The following is a 24,671-nucleotide window of genomic DNA, read 5'->3' as shown; positions in this document are numbered from 1 at the left end:
GACTGCCCAGATTCGTAGTACCTAGAGTCTGGGCTCTGAGAAGCCACCCTCTCCTCTCTATCATGGCGAGGCACTGAAGAAAGGCTCTTGTGGAAAAGCTGAAGGACAGAAACTCATGCAGCTGTCCCCCAAGGAAAGGAGGTGTTAGATCTGCCTCAGCAGAGAGAGTAAGTGCTCCATGGCAGCACCACAGAGCCACAAATCACTGACACAAGCATCACAAGCCAAAGACAGATAAATGTTCCAGTCAGGGACACAGAGGCCTCTCAGGAGCAGAAACCTGAAATCCCGCCTCTGAGCCTTGTTCTGACATTGTCTCCTTCACTGATCTTCTTGGTGCCTTAGTTTTCCCATCTATAAAATAGGTCAGTCATGTCTGTCTCATAAGGATGCTAAGAGATGGTGAGTAATTTTCTCACATGCTTTGAAGATGAAAAGGATTCCATACATCAAACCAATGGCATGAGAGTTCCCATGGAGGTGTAGGAAACACAGTGACAGTTCACTATCCCAAAAGCGAAAAGCAAAAATGAGCTGATCACAGGATAATAGGATCCTAAGTTTAGAGCTGGAAGGGACTTTGGAGGTCAGTGTTTTCAATTCAGAACAATTCAGTAAGCCTTTATTAAACACCTACTGTGTGCCAGGCACTGTGGTAGGAGCTGAGAATAAAAAGGCAAAAAAAAAAAAGAAAAAGAAACAAACAATCCCTACCCTCCAGGAGCTGACATTCTACAGGGGGTAAAAACATGTACATAAATAAATACCTTTGTAGTTAAGTATTTAAGTCTCTAAGTACTGACTGATTTGATCTCTTTGCTGTCCAAAGGACTCTCAAAAGTCTTCTCCAGCACCCCAATTTGAAAGCATCGATTCTACAGCCTTCAACTTTCCTTATAGTCCAACTCGCACAGCCATATGTTGATTGCTACTGGGAAAACCAGAGCTTTGACTACACGGACCTTTGTTGGAAAGGTGGTGTTTCTGCTTTTTAGTATGCTGTCCAGATTTGCCACGGCTTTCCGTCCAAGGAGCAAGCATCTTTTAATTTCATGCTGCAGTTGCCATATACAGTGATCTTTGAGCCCAAGAATATAAAATCTGACACCGTTTCCATTTCTTCTCTCTCTGTTTGCCAGGAAGTGATGGGACCAGTTGCCAAGATCTTAGGGTTTTTTTATGCTAAACTTCAAGCCAGCTTTTACACTCTTTTCTTTCTCCCTCATCAAGAAGCTTCTTAATTCTTCACTTTCTGCCATCAGAGTGGTATCATCTGCACATCTGAGATCACTGATATTTCTCACAACAACCTTAATTATAGTTTTAGTAGAGGACAAGTAGCTCCAGTGCTAATGAAACAGCTGAGCCAAAGCTGAAAGGAAGCTCAGCTGCAGATGCATCTGGTGATGAAAGGAAAGGGTCAATGTTGTAAAGATCAATGTTGCATAAGAACCTGGAATGTCAGATCTATGAACCGAGGTAAGCTGGAGATGGTGGTCAAACAGGAGATGGAAACATTATAAACATCAACAGTTTGGGTGTCAGTGAACTTAAATGGATGGGAATGGGTGAATTTAATTCAGATGATCACTACATATGCTACTATGGGCAAGGAACCCTTAGGAGAAATGAAGTAGCCTTCGTAGTCAATAAATGGTGAGAAAAGCAGTCCTGGATATAATCTCAAAAATGACTGAATGATATCTGTTTGAATCCAAGGCAAATCATTCAACATCCAGTAATAGAAGTGCTGACGATGCTGAAGAGCCAAAGTCAATCAATTCTATGAAGACCTATAACACTCCTAGAAAAAACACCAAAAATAGATGTCCTATTCATTGTAGGGGATTGGAGTGCTGAAGTAGGAAAGCAAAAGATAATTGGAATAACAGCCAAGTTTGGCCTTGGATACAAAATGAAGCAGGGCAGAGACTGACAGAGTTTGGTCCAGATAACTCGCTGGTCATGGCAAACACTCTTTTATACAACAACCCAAAAGGTGGCTCTACACATGGACATCACCAGATGGCCAGTACTGAAATCAGATTGATCATGTGCTGTGCAGCCAAAGGTGGAGACATTCTATACAGTCAGTTAGAACAAGACCTACAGCTGACTGTGGCTCAGATCATGAGCTTCTCATTGCAAAACTCAGACTTAAATTGAAGAAAGTAGGGAAAACTGTCAGACCATAAATGTATGGGCCTAAACAATATCCCTTATGAATAAGAAGTGGAGGTGATAAATAGATTTAAAGGACCAGATCTGGTAGAGTGCCTGAAGAACTATGGACAGAGGTTCACAATATTATACACGAGGCAGCAACAAAAAACATCTCGAAGAAACAGAAGAGCAAGAAAGCAAAATGGCGGTCTGATGAGGTTTTATGAATAGGTGGAGAAAGAAGGAAAGGGAAAGGGAAAGGAGAAAGGGAAAGATATATTCAACTGAAAGCAGAATTCCCGAGAATAACATGGAGAGATAAGGTTGTTTCTTTCATTGTTTTGTTTTGTTTTGGTTTTTTATGTGAGCAAAGTAAAGAAATAGAAGAAGATAATAGAATTGGGAAGACAAGAGATCTCTTCAAGAACATTAGAGATATCAAGGGAGCTTTTCAGCAAAAATAACCATGATAAAAGACAAAATGGTAGGGATTTAATAGAAGCAGAAGAGTTCAGAGTTGGCAAGAATACACAAAAGAACTGTGTAAGAAAGGTCATCCTGGGTGTAGACATGAAAAATAGCTCTTGCCTCAGGAAGTTTACATTTTATTCCACTTCTACAGCATCTCCCATATCCATTGTCCCTGATCTGTTCAACTGCCACCATCCCGGCGTATGCCCTTGCCACCCACCTCAAGCTGTTGGCTATCAGGAACACCTCCTAACAGAGCTTCCCATCACCACCCTCTCCTCCTTCCAAGTTAACATCCATGTTGCTGCCTGAATAATCTCTATTGTAGTGTTAGCCGTGCTACTCTTCTACTCAAAAATCTTCGGTGGCTCCCTAGTGCCTATGGAATAAATTGAAAACCCATTTTCTTGGTACTTGAGGTACTTATCCCCTCTTCTCTCATATCACTCCCCTCTGTACATTGAATACCGAAGCTGAACTGGAGCACTCTATGCTTTCTGATCTCTGTACTCTGTGCCTGGAACGTTCTTCCTTAGACATCTCCTCCACCACTACCATGTTAATTGAATTCCTACCCATCTTTTAAAACCACACTCAAATTCTCTCTCCTACACAAAGCCCTCCCTAACTAACCTCTGACTTTTTTCTCGGGTCTGCCCCCTGATGTGGTAGGCAGAGACATGATCGGGCACGCCAGGGAGAAAGGACTGGACTAGAAGTCTGGTGGGGAATCAGCAGCTGCCTTGGTTGATAAGACAACCAAAATCCAGGACACTGCATTTCCCCGAAGCTGTGTATAGGAGGATTCTGTTCCCCTTTGCCCATCTGACAGCTTCACTTCCTGTTTCCCCTCTGACCAGTGGGCAGAGATGTAAGGCTGGGGAAGAGATTAAACTCCCTCATCCCTGGATGCAGCAATAGAGCCCTATAAATCCTCCAATGCTCCTACACTCTTTGAAATTGCATTAAAACACATGACCATTCATTATGCCCAAGCCTGTGACTTTACAGTTTGGGTTCAGACTAATGTATGTATGTGTGAAGATGGGTAGAGGGCTGAAGGGACAGGGAGTAGGGAGTGGGGAGTGGGAAGGGAAAGATTGGTTAGAAGAAAGAATTTCTGCAATGTTAATAATCTCTGAGCTATCTACTCCTGCTATACAGCTTGGAATCTGGGGAGATATTTACTAAGGAAATGAGCCAGTGAGAGTGAGACTGAAGATGGTGTGTTTACCAAACCAACCTGGCTCCACACACTTCAAGCCTAGATTTTCCTCTTTGTAACGTCTGTTCTCTAGGGACTTTCTTCATCTCAGACATAGCTTCTGGGAGTAGACTGGATGAGTCTTTATATGGACTGGATCCTTCATGCACTAAGTCCTATGGTCCTACAATGACTACAGAGAAATATGCCAGGGGATATGTAGCTAACATGCTTAACCTAGAGCCCAAAGAGCCCAAGTTTGAATCTCTGATATTTGCTAACTGTGAGACCCTGGACAAACTGTCAATTTCTCTCAGCCTCAATTATTTTTACCTTAAATTGGGCACATTGAAATCTATAACATTTAATTTTCTCTTCAAAAGTAGAGCCAATTTTGTCTTCCAAATCATTCTTTTCCGTCATTAGTCTATATCTATCTTGTTGGAAATTGAATTTATTGTTTGAAAAAGGAATCACCCATCCCCCACATGTACTACTAATGGATACTCTACTATGGGCTGTCTTGGGTGAGTTGTTATTTTAGGGCCATAAACCTTACTTTTAAATTCCTGCTGACAAATTCAGCAGCACAGGTGACAGTCCTTTGTTGACAACATTCTTTGCTACTTGTTTACTTTTCCTTCCTGAGGCAGCCTGCAGCCTACCCAGAAACCCCAAGTTCATGATTACTGCCTTTAGCCCAATTTAGGTACATGCCACAAACACACCGAGAAAAGGCAGCTCCTTTGAGGTCGGAGTTTTCAGAACGCTGGGGCAATGGACTCACTGTGGCTAGTCAGCAACAAGGAGCATTTATGAAGCACCTGCAGTGTGCTAGGTTCTGTGCTAAGGGTCAATGATGAAGCAATGGCCAAAGTTGTTAGATCATCTCCAGCACAACTCTTACACCAATAAAGCTACTTTTTTCAGTGAAAAAAAAATCAGTTCAAACTCAACAAAGGCAGAACTAATGAAGAGAATTTGCTCCAAATGACAGTGAATGTCGTGAATATTTAATAATGGGAGCAAATGAGATCAGCTTTGGATTGGCACCTGACCTTGAGGCTGGTACAATCTCTTACTGTCACTGCTGAGGGGAGTCAGGGTTTCTGGCATTAAAATAGGGAAGCTGAAATCTCAAAGGTAAACAATCTTTGTGTGGAAGTTGAGATTCCATAATAACTGATTCTCACCTTCGTGCATTTTGGCAACTACAATGAAAAAGCTGATCTCTCCAAACCCTGCAAATTAAAAAAATAAAACAAAACCTGATATCACTTATATATCTCAAATAAGATAACATGTGAAGTCCTTTGCAAACTTTAAAGCACTGTATAAAAGCTAGCTATTATTATTATATGTAACAATTGAGCTTTTCAACAAATTTTAATATAATTGTCTCAAATGTTTTATTGCCTATAAGTTTTTTAAGTTAAATAACGAATCTGTCTCCATGACAGATAAGCACACAACTAGTTAGAAGACAAACATCATTGAAGCCGCTAAAACTGAGCATAAAATTGAGTAAAGAGCCTAGAGATAGTTTAAGTAGTAGAAATACAGAAATGCAAATTAAGTCCTAATACAGCAAATACAGTCGACTCTATTTATAATTGGATTCCCAAGTCCTGTTATTGATGGAGAGGGAAGGCTGCTTTGTTTTCTTTGTAGAATATGCTTTAGCCACAGATATCATGGAATGTATTAAATTGAACCAATATCTGGAGAGTGCATTGTAGAATATACCAGCAAGACAAGAGAATTTTTCCAAGAAAAACAAGATGTTTTTAATAACAAAAAACTATTTTCCCTCCAAAGTCATGTCTGTGACATCAAAAAATTACTTACATCTATAAGGTTGCTTATAGTAAGTAAGTATAATTAGTAAGTATAAAATTAGTAAGTATAAAAGCCTCATCCAATAGGAAAAACATCAGTGCCACCTGTAGCTACTGATATAATTGAAATGATGAGTCATATGCAAAATACTTGCAGATGGTTCTACTTGCATATAATATGGAGGGAAAGAGAAATGTCCATATGTCCGAAGACCTCATCAATCAATTAACTAGGAAACTAACATATTTCTATATTGCATTGCAAGTGGGTAGAGCAAGAGATGTAGTTAAAGATGCATAGGCAACCTACATCCAAAGCCTCCAAGAAAAATATGAGTTGGTCCCAGGCCATGGAAGAGCTCAAAAATGATTTTGAGAAGCAAGTTAGAGAAGTAGAGGAAAAACTGAGAGTGATGCTAGAGGAGACCCAAAAAAATACTGAAGAAAATAACACCTTAAAAAATAGCCTAACCCAAATGGCAAAAGAGGTCCAAAAAAGCCAATGAGGAGAAAAATGCCCTGAAAAGCAAAATTGGCCAGATGGAAAAGGAAGTTCAAAAGCTTACTGAAGAAAATACTTCCTTAAAAATTAGAAAAGAGCAATTGAAAGATAGTGACTTTATGAGAAATCAAAACACAGTAGAACAAATCCAAAAGAATGAAAAATTAGAAAACAATGTGAAATATCTCATTGGAAAAACAACTGACCTGGAAAATAGATCCAGAGAATTTAAAAATTATTGGACTATCTGAAAGCCATGATCAAAAGAAGAGCCTAGACATCATCTTTCAAGAAATTATCAAGGAAAACTGCCCTGATATAGTAGAACCAGAGGGCAAAATAGAAATTGAAAGAATCCACAGATCTCCTCCTGAAAGAGATCCCCAAAGGAAAACTCCTAGGAATATTGTAGCCAAATTCCAGAGTTCCCAGGTCAAGGAGAAAATATTACAAGCTGCCAGAAGGAAACAGTTCAAGTACTGTGGAAACACAATCAGGATAACACAAGATTTAGCAGCTTCTACATTAAAGGACCGCAGGGCATGGAATATAATATTCCAGAGGGCAAAGGAGATAGGATTACAACCAAGAATCACCTACCCAGCAAAACTGAGTATAATCCTTCAGGGGAAAAAATGGTCATTCAGTGAAATAGAGGACTTTCAAGCATTCTTGATGAAAAGACCAGAGCTGAATAGAAAATTTGACTTTCAAATACAGGACTCAAGTGGAACATGAAGAGGTAAACAGGAAAGAGAAATCATAAGAGACTTATTAAGATTGAACTGTTTACATTCCTGCATGGAAAGATGATATTTATAACTCATGAGACCTTTGTCAGTATTAGGGTAGTTGGAGGAAAAAAATATATGTATGTATATGTAGATAGATAGATAGAGGGCACAGGGTGAACTGAAGATTAAGGGGTCATATCTGGAGAATAAAATTAAGGGATGAGAGAGGATTATACTCAGAGAAGAAGAAAGGGAGAGGTAGAATGGGGTAAATTATCTCACAAAAAAAAAAACAGAAAAGTCTCTTACAGTGGAAGGGGAAACAGGGGAAGGTGAGAGGGAATGAGTGAATCTTATTCTCATAGGATTTGGCTTAAGGAGGGAATAACATACACATTCAATTGGGTATGGAAATCTGTCTTACCCTACAGGAAAATGGGGGGAAAGGGGACAAGAGAGCAGGGGGATGATAGAGAGGAGGGCAGATTGGGAAAGGGTGTAATCAGAAGTAAATACTTCTGAGGAGGGACAGGGTCAAAAGAAAGAATAGAATAAATGGGAGGGCAGGATAGGATTAAGGGAAATAGAGTTAGTTTTTCACAACATGTCTGCTATGGACATGTTTTGCATAACTGCACATGTACAACTTATATTGAGTTGCTTGCCTTTTCAATGAGGGTGGGTGGGGAGGGAGGAAGAGAGAAAATTTGAAACCTAAAGTTTTAAAAACATATATTTAAAAAAAATGTTTTCACATGCTACTGGGAAATAAATATAGGAAATGGGGTACAGAAGTCTATCCTGCCCTACAGGAAAATAGAAGGGGAAGGGGATAAGGGAAGGGGAGAGAGATAGAAGAGAGGACAGAGTAGGGGAAGGGATATTCAGAATGTATGACATCTTGGGGTGGGGGAGGGGGGAGATGGGGTGAAAATTTGGAACTCAAAACTTGTGGAAGGGAATGTTGAAAACTAAAAATAAATAAATTTATATTAAAAAAAAGGAAAAAAAGATGCATAGGCAAGATATGCTGCTGAAAGTGAGATTTGTTACCTTGCAAACCTGCTGGTGGCAATGCCTTATCAAAAGAGAGTTTTCAATGAAATTGATGATTTTTTTAAAAATAAAGAGGAAACAGCATAGGAAGATTTTACTGGCCTCCATAGTGATGGGGATCAATTTTGGTGGCAGAACAAATTGCAGGTCCACAAGTACCAACTTACAGTGTGGTCTTCTTACACTTTGGACACATTGTATACTTCATAGACATTCAATTGCATTAAGAAATAAAAGTGAAGCACATTATACAGTGTTTATGTGGTTGTAAGAGTAATTAACTTTATTTAAAAGAATTCATTAGATCCCAGGGAAAACCCTGGAACAGCTGAACCAGAAGAAAGATGGGGTGCAGCAGTCCAGTAGCCCAGCTAGCTTGAGGGATTAACTGGAAAGGCCCCTCTTACCCTGGGGAAGGGGAGCAGCACAGAATGGGGAGGCATCCTGGCAAGCTAGTGGAAAGCCCCACCTCACTATACCAGGAGGAGATCCTGAAGCCCAGGGGGTGGAGCAGACAAACACCAACACCTGGACCCCCAAGTCCCTCATTGAGGGCGGGAACTGGTAGAAAACAGCTCAGAAAACCACCAGGTGCCTGGGCATTCTATAGCAACCAGCTCTTCCGGTGCCTCAGCAAAACTAAGGGAAACAGTGCTCCAAGGGGCCCCAGGTGGATAAACACCTTACAACATCCATCTGAAAGGAGCTGAAGAAAGCAAAAGGAAGGAAAGGCCCAGTGAGCAGGAACTACACTACTCAATCCTACCCCTGGAGTTCCAGTGTTGCTGATTCCAGCCCAATACCAGGTAAGCTGCCAGAACCCTACAGCCTCCAACTGCCAACATTGGAGGCCCCAGCACCCAAAGCCATCGACCAGGCCCTAGGCTCCCAACACAAGAAGCTTGGGTCAGTGCCCTCTGCTCCCCAGCAGGAGGGCTCAATCTCTTTAAAGGCCAGGGAATAAAGAAACACCATGAACAAAAAGAAACATACAGTAGATTCTTACTATGGGAAGAGTGAAGATCAAGGCAGAAATTCTGAAGAGGACAACATTGTCAACAAACCCACATATGGAACCTCAAAAGGGAATATGAACTGGTTTGAAGCCCAAAAACCTTCTTAGAAGAGCTCAAGAAAGATTTTAAAAGTCAGATGAGAGAGGTAGAAGAAAAAATGGGAAAATAAATGAGAAGTGTTCAAGAGAGAGTTAGTAGCTTGGAAAAGGAAGGACAAAAATTAACTGTAGAAAACAAGTCCTTAAAAAATACAATTGAGCAACTGGAAAAAAAGCACACTGAAGAAAACAAATCCCTCAAAAATACAATTGGCTAAATGGGGAAGGAGGTATAAAATCTAATAGAAGAAAACAATTTGTTAAAAATTAGAATTGGGCAAATGGAAGCTAATGACTCTAATTGGGAGCAAGAATCAGTCAAAGAAAAACCAAAAAAACAAAAAGAAAAAATAGATGAAAATATAAAATACCTCATTGGTAAAACAACTGACCTGGAAAATTGATCCAGGAGAGACAATTTAAAAATTATTGGTCTACCTGAAAACCATGATGAAAAAAAGAGCCTGGACAGTATCTTTCAGGAAATCATCAAGGAAAACTGTTTTGAGGTCCTAGAACCAGATGGTAAAATAGACATAGAAAGAATCCACTGATCACCTCCTGAAAGAGATCCCAATCTGAGAATGCCAAGGAATATAGTAGCCAAATTCCAAAATTACCAGGTCAAAGAGAAAATACTGCAAGCAGACAGAAAGAAACAATTTAAATATCATGGAACCACAGTCAAGATTACACAGGACCTTGCAGCTTCTACATTAAAGGACCATAGGGCATGGAATATGATATTCCATAAGACAAAGGAGCTTGGATTACAACCAAAGATTAACTACCCACTGAAAATGAGCATAATCTTTCAGAGGAGGAGATGGATATTCAACAAAATAGGGGACTTCCATACCTTCCTGATAAAAAGACTAGAGCTCAACAGAAAATTTGATCTTCAAATACAAGACTCAAGAGAAACATTAAAAGGTAAACAGGACAGAAAGAAACAACATGTTATTAATAATGGCAAACTCTTTACATCCCTACAAGGGAAGATGACACTTGTAACCCTTGAGGACCGTATTGTTATTACACTATGTTAAAGGGGTATACATAAAGAGGCATAAATTGACTTTGATGTAATGAAAAAAAATCTAATCTAGTGGGTTAAATGGATCCAAGTAAGTGGATTAATCTGATCTAAAAAAAAAAAGAAAATGTACTGAGAGAAAAGCTAAGGAGGAGGCAGCCAAGGGTAAATTACATCACAGGAAAAGGCACAAAAACCTATTACAGCAGAGAGAAAGAAGGGAGGGAAGTGAACATTGTTTGAACCTTACTGTCATCAGATTTGGCTTTAGAAGGGAATAACAATCAGTTAGGTATAGAAATCTAACTTGCCCTATAGGCAGTAGGAGGGAAAAGGGGAAAGAAAAGGGAGGGGGGATAGAAAGGAGGGAAGAAGTAGTAAATTAGATAAAGGGGAAGAAAAGGAAGGGGAATAATAGAAGGGAGGTGGGACTAAGGCAGGCGGTGGTCAAAAGCAAAAACATTAGTGAGGAGGGAAAAGGTGAAAGGAGAAAGAAAAGCATAAACAGGGGAGGAAAAGGATAGAATTACACAGATAGTAATCATAACTGTGAATATGATATATAAATGTAATGGAATACTATTGTGCTATAAGAAATGATGAACAGGCAGGCAGACTTCAGAAAAACCTGGAAAGACTTGTATGGTTTGATGCTGAGTGAAGTGAGCAGAACCAGGAGAACACTGTACACAGTAACAGCCACATTGTGCAATGATCGACTTTGCTAGACTTAACCCCTCTCACCAATGCAACGATCTAACACATCACCAAAAGACTCATGATGGAAAATTCCATCCACATCTAGAGAAAGAGCTATGGAGTCTGAATCAGATCAAAACTTATTATTTTCACTTTGGGGTGGGGTGTGGTTTTCCCCTCCTGTTCTGTTTCTTCTATCACAATATGACTAAAGTGGAAATATGTTTGACATGATAATACATGTGTGACCTATATAAGATTACTTGTCATCTTGGGGAGTGGTGGTGGTGGGGGGAAAATCTGGAACTCAAAATCTTATAAAAATTAATGTTGGAAACTATCTTTGCATGTAATTAGAAAAAATAAAATACCATTTACAAAAAGAAAAGATAAATGTCCCAGTTTAAATATGCCAGCCTTTCAAATGAAATTGAAGAAGGCCAAATCCTCCTTATTAATCTCTTCATTGGGGCATAGGAAAGCATTTCCAGTCATTTTCAAATATGACTAGACTAGGAATCCATTTGCCATTTGGTTTCACTCACAGCAACAAGAGTGGTGTGGAAGCATGCAGAAGCAGGGCCTCAGTTGTGCTAAAAGGAATTAAGAAATGACTCTATTATGACTATGTTCTGATCTGAAGTCCTTCGTCTCCCTTGTATTGAAGACCTGATCAAATAAGAGACCGTATGTTGTGTTTTGAAAACCTTCAAACTAGCGGTTCTTATTAACCTTTTTTGTGCTATGGACCCCTTTGGCAGTCACACTGGTGAGGTATATAGACATTTTCTCAGAATCACGTTTTAAATGCATAAAAGACAGAGGATTACAAAGGAAACCAATTAGATTGAAATAAAAATGGTCAGCATGGTGGTATAGCATTGTTTTATCCCACCTCTTGGAGAAGTGGAGGCTGCTGCATCTCTTGAGCTTAGGAATTCTTAGTTACAGTGAGCTAGACCCAACTGGGTGTTTTGCATCAATATGGAGAGCGATGGGGGCAGGGTGAGGGTGGGGGTAAAAGGAGACTATCAGGGGCTAAAAGCCCTAGGCCAGACAAAGAGGTCAATGCTCCTATGTTGCTCAGTAGTGGAACTGGGTCCATGAGTATGGGAGGAGGGGGAAGGGAAGGAGAGAAGAGGGAAGGGAAAGGGGAAGTGAAAGGAGAAAGCAAGCCCCTGAAATCTATCCACAGATCCCTTGAACCCTAGATTAAGAACTTTTGTTATGAGCATTACATAAATATTATATTAAGAATAGTTATTATCATTATATTTCCCTTGCATAGAAGACTTAATCACTTTTAGGGACTGATGTGAGTTCCCTCAAAACTAATTAGAGAGAGTTTGCTTTACTTATGGTGATCAGAGTAAGAATGGGAATGTCCTTTGACCTAAACCAATTTTTTTTAACCCAAATACAAGTCTTTACATGTGTCTGCATTTCATTTCACTGGATTCAAGGCCACCAGGCTCTTTGTATTATCTCTTTCTCACAGCTTTGTGCCATCTGGAAATTTGATAAACATATTGCCTGTACCTTTATCAGAGTCCCCAAGAGAAGTGTTAGAAAGTGTAAGGCCAAGCACAGATCTCTGGGGCACTATAGTATAGACTTCCTGACAAAATGGCATTAAACCAGGAGTGACTTCTCTGATCTCTGCCATTCAACATGTTCCAAAAACATTAGAATGTCCTCTTATCTGGGCCGCCTTTCTCTGTCTTCCATAAGAATACCATAGGATAATTTCTAACTGTGCTAAAATGTAGGCAACCTCTACCTATGGAACTCTCCTGATCTACAAAAGAGGCATCAAAGATGCAGCCCACACCACTCCTGAATGCCACTCAAACCAGATTACAATGTAACTGAGAAATATTTAGCTAAATAAATAAATGAAAGCATAATAAAATGTAGATAATAATACATTTTAAAACAAGTCAACATGCAGCCAGCAGGGATCTTTACGTATCTGTGTATAGTGGCCCCCATTTCTATTTGGTCTACACAGTAATACATTTCAAAAAAAAAAAAAAGGAAGCACAGTTAGTCTGACATGGTCTGTGCTTGAAGAAGCCAGGTAGGCACTTTGTGTTCACTGCTTCCTTTTCTAGGTGGTTCCTAACCATCCCTTTACTGGCATTCTAGAATTTTGCCAGGAATTGAAGTTAGGCATATTGGTCTGTCTCCAGCTAACGTATATGTAAAGCAGGGAAGAGGGGGTCCCCATGCATCATGGGATCTAGGGCTGTATTTAAGTATGTGGTGCTAGGAGTCCTCTAACTCCAGGTAAGTCTGGATGCAGGCAGCAGTATCAAAGGGTCCGATTATTCCCTCATTTCTGCAGCTTACAGGCTCATTTCCTTATTACGTTTCTCTCTCAATTGAATATGCTCGATTTATCAAAGTATAAACAGCTTTCTCACCGAAGAGGCAATTGGTGTTGGGAGACTGGAAGTCAGGAAAGAGATTAGGGTTGGATGAATAGATGTCAGAGTCTTCTTGATAGCCATGGTAATGGAAGCAATGGCGGCTGACGAGTTCACTAAGTGAGATCATGTAGAGGCGCAGAAAGGACCTCTGTGGGACACCCAAGGTCTGTGGATGTGACTTTGTTGAAGATCCAGCAAGGAGACTGAGAACAGGTAGCTGAAGAGGTCGGAAGAGAACCAGGAGAAAAGCGTCCCCAAAAAACCTCGAGAAGAGAGAGGAGTTGTATGAGTTCCTGATTTCCTCCAGACCCACACAGCAGCACACCGGTAGCAGTGAGGCGATGGTGGGGGTGATCGAAAGCGGAGGTCTGGCTAGACATTTGGTGACAGGATAAGGGACGAGTGGGCAAGAGATTCAAGTTTAGAGGCTAACATACAGCTAAGCTGGTTCGACTTGGTCAAGGTGGGGAAGGGAGGAGAGTGTAGAAAGTGCAGGTGATGGCCTGGGAGAGAAGTGGTGGTTGGAGCGACTGGAAATGATGGTAAGGATAAAAAAAAACAAACAGGTTTCGGGGTCTTAAAGGAGAGGGGGAAATGGAATGAGAAATGATAATGATAAGATAAAGGAATTTCAGAGTTCATGAACATGGACCTAGAATATTTGGGGGGTAATTGTAAGATGAAGCATGTGGCCATCTCTTGAACATCTCAAATTGGAAGTCCTGTAGACATCTTAGACTCAGCATGTCCAAAACTGAACTTGTCACCTTTCCCTCCAAACCTTCTCCCCTTTCAAACTTTCCTATTCCCAACACACTCCTCATCACTCACGCTTTTGTCTCATCCTTGACTCCTCAATCAAATTCATCTTACATGTCCAATCTGTTGCCAAATCCTGTCATTTCCAGTTTCCTGATATCTCTTTTCTGACACTCTCACCATCTTGGTGCAGGCCCTTCTCAATTTTCTCCTAGGCTATTGCAGTAGCCTGCTGGTTAATGTTCCTGCCTCAAGTCTCTCTCCATGCTGGTCCATCCTCCAGATGCAAAAGGAATTTTCCTAGAGCGCTAGTCTGATCCTATTGTTCTCCTCCTCAGTAAGCTCCCATTTGACCTTGAAAGCCCTTCAGAACTCAGTCTTTTTATAAATTTTACTCCTTTGCATGCACTCCATAATCTGGTGATGCCAGGCTTCCAGCTGCCCCTGCCCCCACCTCCCACACCCACCCCACCTCTGTTCCTAGTTTTGTTCCCATGCAGTGGCAAGAGGGCCAGTGCTCCCGTGTCAAGTTCCCTTCCAGCCTTGTCAAGAGAAGTGCCAACCTGGGCATGGCCAAATTTCCTCAGTTTTCTGAGCTAGGAGGAAGTTCATTCAAGGTCAAAATCCCTGGAAGCCTGAGGAAATCTGGGTAATGACTGTGTGCCAAGGTGCCCACATCAATGCCCATCAGTTCTCAATAGAGACAGAGAAAGCATTCATTAAGTGCTTGCTATGTGCCAAGAGTTCTATCTCTATTTTATATATAAAGTGCTTTCCAAACCTTAAAGAGCTATGTAAATGTCAATTATGCATATTATTGCGAATCTATCCATCTCAGGCACTGGACTGTGAAATGGACTTCTGGAAACCTTGGGAACAGACCCACAGTCCACTGTCTGTATTCCAAGGTCATTCATTGATGTGCCTGTTCTTAACAACACCTTCTAAAGTTTCCACTCTTCTCCCAGGTATCCCAGGGTCCGACACCATGGAACCCTTGCGGTCAGCGTCCTCCTTGTTTCCCTGGGTCACTTCAAATCTTAGCTAAAATCCCACCTTCTACAAGAAGCCCTTCCCAGTCCTCCTTAATTCGGGTGTCTTGCCTTTGAAATGATCTCCAATTTATCTAACCATGTGTATCTTGTTTGTACACCATTTTCATGTTGTCTTTCCAATTAGATTGGGAGCTCCTTGAGAGCAGGGAATGTTTTTGTCTCTGTATCCTCAGGACTCAGCCCAGTTCTTAGCACATAGCAAGGGCCTAAAAAGTGCTCGTTGATTTACTGGCTGTCCTGACACTGGCCAGAGAAGCTTTACTTTGATTTGGTAGCAACAGAATGAGTCGCTGAATTTTTTTTTTGGGGGGGGGGAGACAGAATGATGACATAACCCAAGCGTTGCTTTGGCAGTGATGAGGAGGAAGGACTGGAGGGGGGAGATCCTGCTCTGCAAGGTGAGCCGAGAGCCACCCCTGAGCCGAGGGTGGTGGCAGTGGGCATGGACCAGAAGGGAAGGGCCCCAGAGAGATTTCAAAGGGAAAATCAATGGGACTCGGTAACTGACTGTGACTCTGGTAATAAAACAAAGGAATGAATCAAAGATGATTCAGAGTTTTTGAAGCTGACGGCCTGAGGCCATGAACAAAGACTGGGAGCTTTGAAGGCAGGGCTAGGTTTGAAGAAGATGACAACTTGGGATGATGATGAGACAGAAGAGGGCCCTGGAAATGTATGATCAGAGCACAGGCAAAAGAACTGAGCCGGACATAGACATCAAAGCATCATCAAAGGAGAATTGGGATGGATGAGCTCTCCATGAAACTCAACTGAGAAACAGAGACAGAGTAATAGAGAAAGAGAGAGGGGGAGAGAGGGAGAGACAGAGAAAGAGACAGACAGACACAGAGAAAGGGAGGAGAGACAGAGACGGAGAGACAAAGAGAGAGGTGGAGCGGAGGGACAGAGACTAAGGAGATCAGGTGACCAAAGGCTGTGTCCCAGAAAACTTTCCCATTGAGGAGCAGGAAGCATGATAAGCAGCTAGCAAAGAAACAACTAAAGAAGTAGGAGAAAAAAGTAGGAGACAGTCATTGGTGCAGCAAGGAAACTACTATAGTCAGTAACTATTTTACAACTTCTCTGTCCAAATGGGTTATAGGCAGCTGGTGGTGCAATGGATACAGCACTAGATCTAAAGTCAGGGGAGACCTGAGTTCAAATCCTTCCTTAAACACGTGTTATGTAACCCCAGGCAGGTCACTTCCCTTCTGACTGCCTCGGTTTCCTCATCTGTAAAATGGGGAGAATAATAGCACCTCCCTCCCAAGGTTGTCGTGAGGATCAAATGAGATAATACTTGTAAAGTGCTTTGCAGATCTTAAAAGTGATATAGAAGTCAATGTAGTAGTAGTAGTAGTGGTGGTGGTGGTGCTAGTGGTGGTGGTGGTAGTAGTGGTAGTAGTAGTAGTAGTAGGAAGAGAAGGAGGAGGAGGAGGAGGAGTGGTGGTGGTGGTGATATCCAGAAGTTTAAAACAATTTTAAGGCCAAAGTCCTTTGAAGATACTGATCTATAGCAGAGTCAAAATGTTAATGTTTGGTATCTAAGATATAGGTGAGAAAGAGAGAGAGAGATGGATGGATAGCTAGACAGATGGACACGTGTGTGTGTATGTATATTTGTATATATGTATGTATATAATTAATAGTCAATCTTCAATAGTTAAAAGGTCAAAGGATATGAACAAAGAGTTCTCAAACAAGAGAAATGTAAATCAAAACAACCCTAAGTTTTAATTTCACAACCTGCAAATTGCCAAAAAATGACCAAAATATGACAACAGTCAATGTTGTGAAAGATAGATACACTAATACGTTACTGGTGGAACTGTGAAATGGTACAACCATTTTGGAAAGCAATTTGGGATTACACAAATAGAGAAATTTAAATGTTCATATCCTTTGAAGCAGAGACTCTGTTACTGGCAACCATTGACAAGAAAAAGGTTCCCATATACTCCAAAATATTCATAGTAACACTTTTTGTGATAGATAAGAATTGGAAATAGCACATCACTTGGGGAATGGCTCAAAAAATTCGTGGTACGTGAATGTGACAGAATGTTATAGTGCTGTAAGAAATGATGCATGATGAATCCAGAGAAGCACAGAAAGATCTTTATGAGCTGATGCAGAGTGAAGTAAACAGAGCCAGGAAAACAGTATACACAATAACTACTACAGTGTAATCGGAAAGAATGACATGCTAAAAAATCAAGTGAATGTGACAAAATTATAAACTTCCAGCACGATGTTTATAAGAGAGTTGAGAAGACACCCCTAACCCTGCCCTCCCCTTCAGGTAGATGGGAGGGGAACAGGTGTTAAAGAAACGTTGCACACGTTTTCAGACTTTTCTGATTTATCAATCAGATGTCCTAATATTTTTCCTCTCTAAAAATGCTATTCATCATATGAGAAGTCTCTCTGAGAGGAATCAGGAAGAGTTACTTAGGACAACTGTTGTGATGTAAGAAACAGAAAATATGAATGTAAATTTATCTTTTGAAAAACTTTAAATTTAGTTTCAAAGAAGCCCGGTTTTTACCATTTTCAATGACGGCTGTGAGGGCAGAGTTGAGAACAAATTGTAGCACTTAGTGCCAAGTTACAGGGTGCATAGAATAGTTTACACATGTATACTCAGTCAGCCGGTGTTTCTGAGACACCTATTATGGACCACCCATAGGTCAAGGCACTGAGGACACGAGACAGAAATGAAAGTCATTCCATTTAAAAGTAATTTAATTTTTAAAAATTCTCAATAAATAAATGTCAAATGAATGAGGTTTTTCATATACAAAGTAGAACAGAAAGCAGCTTGTATTTGGCCCTGAAAATCCTTATAACATACAGCTTGCTTTTCCCCTTCAAGCGTGTAATCAGTTCCCCATGTAATTTATTTGCTTGTTTTTAGGCAATTGGGGTTAAGTGACTTGCCCAGGATCACACAGCTAGTAAGCGTCAAGTGTTTGTTCTGAGGCCTGATTTGAACTCAGGTACTCCTGACTTCAGGGCGGGTGCTCTATCCACTTCGCCACCTAGCTGCCCCCCCATGTAACTTTCAAAGCTGACCTGCATGTCTGTGCTTCCCTCTGGCCTTTTGTTGTCTTCTGTTCATTTAAAAATTTTTCAGTGCTGTTGTTCGATGACTAACATGGATAGACTTAACCCTTCCCAGCAATACAAGGATCTAAGACATCTCCAAAGGCCTTGTGATGGAAAATGCTGTCCACATCCAAAGAAAGAACTGTGGAGTTTGAATGCAGATCGAAGCAGACTATTTGCTCTTTTTTTTCTTGTGTTTTGTTTCCTCTTTCTGACAGTTCCTCCTATTGGTTCTAATTCTTCCTTACAACACGACCAATGTGACAATGTGTTTAATAGGAATGTATATGCAGAGCCTATATCAGATTGTGCGCAGTCTTGGGGAAGGAGGTAGGGAGGGAGGAGAAGAAAAATTTAAAACTCAAAAGCTTATGGAAGTGATTGTTGATAAATCAAAATAAATTAATCAAAAATTAAAAAAATTCAGTGCTCCTCTTTTCTTTCTTTTTCTCCTTTTGGGAGGTTGGGGGGAGTGGGGAGGGGGAGAGGCACTGCCTTGACTTTAGTCCTAAGGCCCTTGCTCTCAAGGTTCAGACAAAAGAAAAACAAAATTCTTATAATAAATATGCATAGTCATGCGAAACAAATTCTTACAACGGTCTTGTCCAGAAATGAATATTTCATTCTGCATCTTGAGTCCATTATCCACAGAGAGGGTAGCATGCATCCTGATCGGTCCTCTGCAGCAGCAGTTTTTAATCTGGTGTCCACAGTCTCCAGGGGGATCAGGAACTGAGTGTAGGAGTCTGTCCCACATCTTATCAGTACCCTCTACCCCTCTGATTGGACTCCATGACTGGAGGTCAGGCCCCCACATGGGCTCCAGGACCTTCACTGAAGAAGAGGGCTTAACACATTCTTCTCCCCAGCTCACTATATTTGGGCTTCTCTGAACTCTCATGCCCTTGTCTTGGGTACCATCTCCCCACCACTCCAGATTTTCACCTCCTTGTGCATTGTCTTCTACCATTAGATTGTAAGGTGCCTGAGGACAGGGGCCATCTTTTTTTAAAATTTGTATTTGTATCCCCATTGCTTAGCACAATGCCTGGCATGTGGTAGGTGTTTAATAAATGTTTCTTGACCAATGACTATTGAATTTGAATGAGAAAAAAAATGATACCTTTCTTTTCTTTACCTTCTCACTGGAATTTAGAATATCCTTTAATTCATTTTTTAAAAAACCAAACTTCATTCTGTTATGGGCTCATTGGCTTTATCAGACTGACTGCCATGTACAAGTCAAGCATTCCTCCTGTAAAGTCGTGGTTGGACACTGGCTTGGTCAGAGTTCCTAAGTCTTCCCCAGTTGTTGGCTTTTACAAAGTTGTTGTTGCTGTATAAACTGTTCCCCCATGTGGATTCTATCCGAGCAGAAAGTGTCCAGACAGATGAGTTTATAGAAAACATCTCCAGATTAAATGTGATGGTTTTGGATGAGGAAACACTAGCCACTCAGGGATGCAGCAAGATCTCCAAAATGAAGGCAAATGAGCTATGCTTTGAGGGAAATCAGGGATGCTAAGGGTAGAGGTGAGGAAGAGGGGCTTTCTAATAATGCGCAAAAGCCTGTGGAGACAGGAAATGGAATGTCAGGTGGGAAGAGCAGCAAGAAATCCGGTTTGGCTGGAATGAAGAATGGGTGACAGGGAACAATGGCTAATAAGGCTGGAGAGGAAGGTTGGAGCCAGTTTTTGAAGGACTTAAAATGCCAAGCAGGAGTTTGCAGGGGATCCCAGAGGCAATAGGGAGCCCCTGAAAATATCTGAGCAAAGCAGTTGCGTGGTCAGATCTGTGCTTAAGGAATGCTATTTTGGAGACTGGAAGCTGGGGACCCACCCAGGAGGCTTGGACAACATAGCCCCAGTGAGGGGTGGCCGGTGACTGAACTAGGGAAGAGAAAGGGATAGATGACAGAGCTTTGTGGAGCTGGAAACAAGATTTGGCACCTGGTGGGATCTGAGGGAGGAAGGAGAGTGAGGGGTCAAGCATGACTCAGAAGTTGTAAAACTGGGAACTAGAAGGATGGTGATGCTCTGGACAGAAATCAGGAAGTTAGGAAGAGTGGTGAGTTTGGGGAAAATGATAGTGATGGTTTAGTTAGGGACATAGGTTAGGACTGGATTTATCGATCTGAGATCACCAAGAGAAACCAGGACAGCCCACACAGTGGAGAAGAGAAGGATGATGACCCAGCAAAGAGGAACCAGAAGGAGCAGACAGCTGGAGGAGAGAGTTGTGGAAAACAAGACAAAAGGAACTTACCCAGAAAAGTGTCTCAAGCTGCAGAGAGGTCAGTGAGGATGAGGACTGAGAAAAGACCATTGACTTTAGGAGTTATGTGATCATTTGGTAATCTGCAGGGAGATAAATAAAAACATTTGCTTTGAATGGTGAGATCAGGAAGCCAGATTGAAAGGAGTTGAGAAATTAGTAGGAAGAGAAGATGTGGAGGCAAGGTCTGCAGACAAACCTTTCTAGGAGTTTGGCTATGAAAGGGAGAAAGGACATGAGACGACAGCTTGAGAGGAGGGCTCTGTCAAGGGAATATTTTCTTAAGAATGGAGGAGACCTGGGCTTGCTTATAGGGTTAGCAAAGGAGCCAGAGGTAAAGAAGGCATGGAGATGAGAGGAAAAGCAGCAGCGCTAGGGGACAGGCTCCCAGAGAAGGGAGAGAAGGAAATCCAAAGCATAAGTAGGGGAGTTGGTCTTGGGGAGTCAAAGGGCCACCTCTTCCTCAGAGATGGGAGCTATGGTGGAGGGAATGGGCCATGATGGAGAGGGACTGGGAGGTGTGGAGTGAGGGAGAAGAGGCAGCTGGGTCAAGTAGGAAGCAGGGTCCTCTGCTTAGAGGAAGAACTAAGGGAACAGGCGAGAGGCTAAAGGAGACAAATGGGTGGGGACAGGGGGTTGAATAGCTGCTGTGGAAAATGGAACCAATCTTTTTTCCCATCCATCTTCTTCTCTCCTCCCCTCACACAATCACCACTTGTAGTTCAAGCCCTCACATTTGGGCTCTCACAGAAGCCTTCTAAATGATTTCCTTGCTCCCATTCAATCAATCAGTGAATCAATCAGTAAACATTTATTAACCACCTACCACTGCCAGGCACTGTGCTAAGTATTTGGAGATACATTGAAATGCTTTGTGAACCTGAAAGCTCTCCAGAAGTGCTAGGTGCTATTATGATTGTGTTTTGTCCTCTTTCGGCTTCCAGCAGAGCATAAGCTCACGGAGGGCGGGGGCTGTCTCATTTTTGCATTGCCAATGCCTTGAACATTTGTTTTTTGGGTCCAAACCTGTGATTTCATTGGAGTAGGAAATGCCTAGCAAAGAAATCCCCTCTGGAACATGAAGTGACAAGTACTGATGATACACTTCCATAGAGACTAGGGTCACCCCTCCACCCCCACTCCTCAGCCTCGGTCTGTGTAGGAGGTGGAGCCTGCACCAAAGGCTTCCTGGCTTGGAGACTAACTCTCTCTCCACTCAGCTAAGCTGCTTCTCACCTTCCACAGTGAGTGCCTATTGAATCACCTGGAGTCATTGCAAAGCCCCAGGGAGAGGGTGGCCATGTGAGATTAGCCAACTTAAATTCACCATGTAACCAGCTGACACAGTGAAGTAGGAACAGAGAAAGCAGGTGATGGGTAATCTGGGAGGTCTAGCAAGATGTCACTGAGGAAGGGATTGGAGGGCAGAGAACAGGATCTGGGTAAGCTGGTCAAGCATAGGGTCAATTCTGAGAAAGAAGGAAAGTGAGGCCAGAATGGGGGTGAGAGGCTGTGAGAATGGGGGGATACAAAGGGAGGACAAAAGTAGGGTTAGGAGGAATGGATGAAGGTGAGATGGAAGGATGAGTGGCTGTAATCAGAGACAGGAATTCCAGGGTTCTGGATTATGGAAGCAGCAGGCAGGGTGGCCCAGGGGGTGTTGAGCAGTCTTCTTCCAGGCTGGTGGTGGACACTCCACCCTGAGAACACGGAGGCCCAGGATGGGGGTGGGAGTAGGCCCTGGCCAGGATCTCTTTGAGTTCCGAGTTATCTGAACAGATAACTGTATGCTGCTGGCTCCTGGCCCTCTCTGGAATGGTGGTGGGGAGGGGAGAGAACAAAGGGCTAATGTTTGTGGGCTCTTCAGCTGCTCAATGGCCAGGTGCACAGCTTTCACCTGGACACGTACAAGGTGTTCCTGGATAAGCCAGAATACAGTCTGCATGTGCTGCAGCCCACTCTTGCTGTTCTTTGTGACCAAGGGGGCTGGGGACAGGGAGTAATGTGTGGCATCCAAAGAAGGAAATGCCATCTGATGGAAAAGATGAGAACCCCATCCCCTGACGGGTCTCCTAGGCAGGTCCCAGAGGCCCAGATCTCACCTTTCTACTGAGGAGAGCAGTGGAAGGGAGGGACGGAAGAACAGAAACTGTGCCTATAAGGATGCTTTCCCTTAGCCCCCAGAGGACTGGCTTCGGGACATCCACCTCAGGGATGGTATAAAGATGATCCTGGGGTCTCAGAGGCTCTGCTGGCAGAACACAAGTCTTACAGGTCCTGCCAGGCAGGAAAGCCTTCAAAAACAGGCCTGGCAGCGGGCATTCTGTTCATTGAGGACCTGCCTAGCTAGGGTTGGCCTCCAGGCCCACTTTTCAGCCCCAGCAACCCTCTCCAAGACCATCTACAAAGGCAGAGGGCTTGTAGACAGAGTCAGCAGCAGAAACATGCACAACTGTAGAATAGGGCTGGGGAGACAGGGCATCAGCCTGAGTCAGTGGAAAAACGGCTTGGTATGGAGGCAGAGGACTGGATTCTTGGCTTTTTCACTTCTTGTGTGGCCTGGGTCATTTAACCTTCAGGGCCTTGGTTTCCTGCTCTGTAAAATGAGCTTGGACTAGCTGACCTCCAAGATCTCTTTTACTTTTAGCTGTAGGATCCTATAACATTCTAGAGCCTGGAAATAAGGAAATACACTCAGGGCACATTCTGGGGATAGGAAGGTCCAAGAATGCAAAGTGCCTCCCTCAAGGAGCTTGCCATCTAATAAGGGAGAGCCCAGACCTTCTAGGGCACAGACCTACCCAGGGCACAGACAAGCTAGTCGATTTTCTTATCGTCACCAAGCCAGGAAGTCTCAAAGAAGCACTGGAAGCCGGGTCCCTCTGGCTTTGAGGCCTCTCTAGGTTCCACCGCACAACGCTCCTGCTTCCTACAGTCTGATAGAGGATTCAAGTCCCTCCTGGTAATGAGCCTCCCTGCATTTAGGCCTGGGCACAGTCCATCAGGGAGTCTTACCTCTGCCTGGATAGACACTTGCAGTTCCTCCACACTGTGAGAATCCCGGGACAGCTCCCAACCCTCAAGGAGCCCTTTACTGGAGGATGCAACAATAGCGACAAGAACCCGGTAACGGTCCAAAGCATTTGGACAACTACTCTCCTGGCCATTTTGCAAATGGGCCAACAGGGGCTAGGGGAGAAGCCACATGGCCGGGACTGTTGGAGCATGGCTTAAATCCTGAGTCTTTTCACTGTCCCATCCTGCTTCCCTAGGAATATGGGCTCGGTTTGACATCTCTCCCTCAAGGGCCATGGGAGCTAAGACCGGAAAGCAGGGATTGTCTCCCTTTTCTCTGGTATCCCCAGCACTTAGCACAGGTTTGGGCATAGAGGAAACCTTTAATAAATGTTTTTTTATTCATTCATTCATTCATTCCATCCATTCATTCATTCATCCAGTAGGAAGAGCTCTGGACTGCGCTTCTAATCCCAGGTCTCTCCATCCTAGCAGTGTGATCTCAGATGAGGCCCCCGCCCTCTCCGAGCCTCAGTTTCCTCATCTGTAAAAGAAAGGGCTCGACTAGACTTCTCAGGTGTCTTCCAGCTTCCAGCCCGACGATTGTGCGTGTATTCGAACCTGTTGGACACTTCCGGGTCGGCTCTCCACAATCTTCATAAAGAGATAATGCTAAGCACCCAGGAACGCTGCACGTCACCTCCACCCCCACCGCCACCGGCCGCCCCTGGTCTGGAGGGTGCATTGTCAAGGCAGAGGAGAGGAAACCCGCACCAGCGGCTGCCCCCTCCCTCTGGTGGCTAATGAAAGCCCGGGCCTGGGGGGAGGGGGTTCCCGCGTCAGGTTCAGAATGCGAAGGTAGGGGGGAGGTGGAGAAAGAGAGAATAATGCCGGGCAGGGTGCAGGCTGTCTAACAAAGGACCTGGCGGGCGGCCGGCCCTGAGTTAGCCCCTCCCCGGCAGCCCGCGGCTGGGCAGACCCTGGACTCGCTCAGCCCAGCCCAGCCGGCCCGCCCGCCCAGAGGAGCAGAACCCCTTCCCCAGCCCAGGCGTGCCCCCCCCCGCTCTGGTCACGTGAGTCCCCCCTCCCCGAGCCCCAGAGTCCCCCGCCCGCCTCCCCCTCCTCCTCATTCTCCTCCTCCTCCTCCTCCAGCCCCCTCCTCCTCCTTCTTCCCCCCTTCCCTGCCTCTGCCGCTGCTGCTGCAGCCGTCG

At 43.2% G+C, this 24,671-nt stretch overlaps 1 long non-coding RNA gene across 1 annotated transcript; it reads right to left on the bottom strand.

The window, feature by feature from the left end:
- Positions 1-23,823: 23,823 nt before the first annotated feature.
- On the bottom strand, positions 23,824-24,560 carry LOC144455357 (uncharacterized). Its single transcript, XR_013484072.1, has 2 exons — positions 24,082-24,560; positions 23,824-24,004 (listed from the first exon to the last, which is right to left on the bottom strand). It is a non-coding gene; the product is annotated as an uncharacterized LOC144455357 (long non-coding RNA).
- Between the last annotated feature and the right edge of the window lie 111 nt (positions 24,561-24,671).

Source organism: Phascolarctos cinereus, unplaced genomic scaffold (genome assembly GCF_003287225.1).
Source record: "Phascolarctos cinereus isolate Bilbo 61053 unplaced genomic scaffold, phaCin_HiC Scaffold_9;HRSCAF=440, whole genome shotgun sequence".
Lineage (NCBI taxonomy): Eukaryota > Metazoa > Chordata > Mammalia > Diprotodontia > Phascolarctidae > Phascolarctos > Phascolarctos cinereus.
The sequence above is the reverse complement of the archived record's forward strand: the minus strand, read 5'-3'. Positions and strand labels throughout refer to the sequence as shown.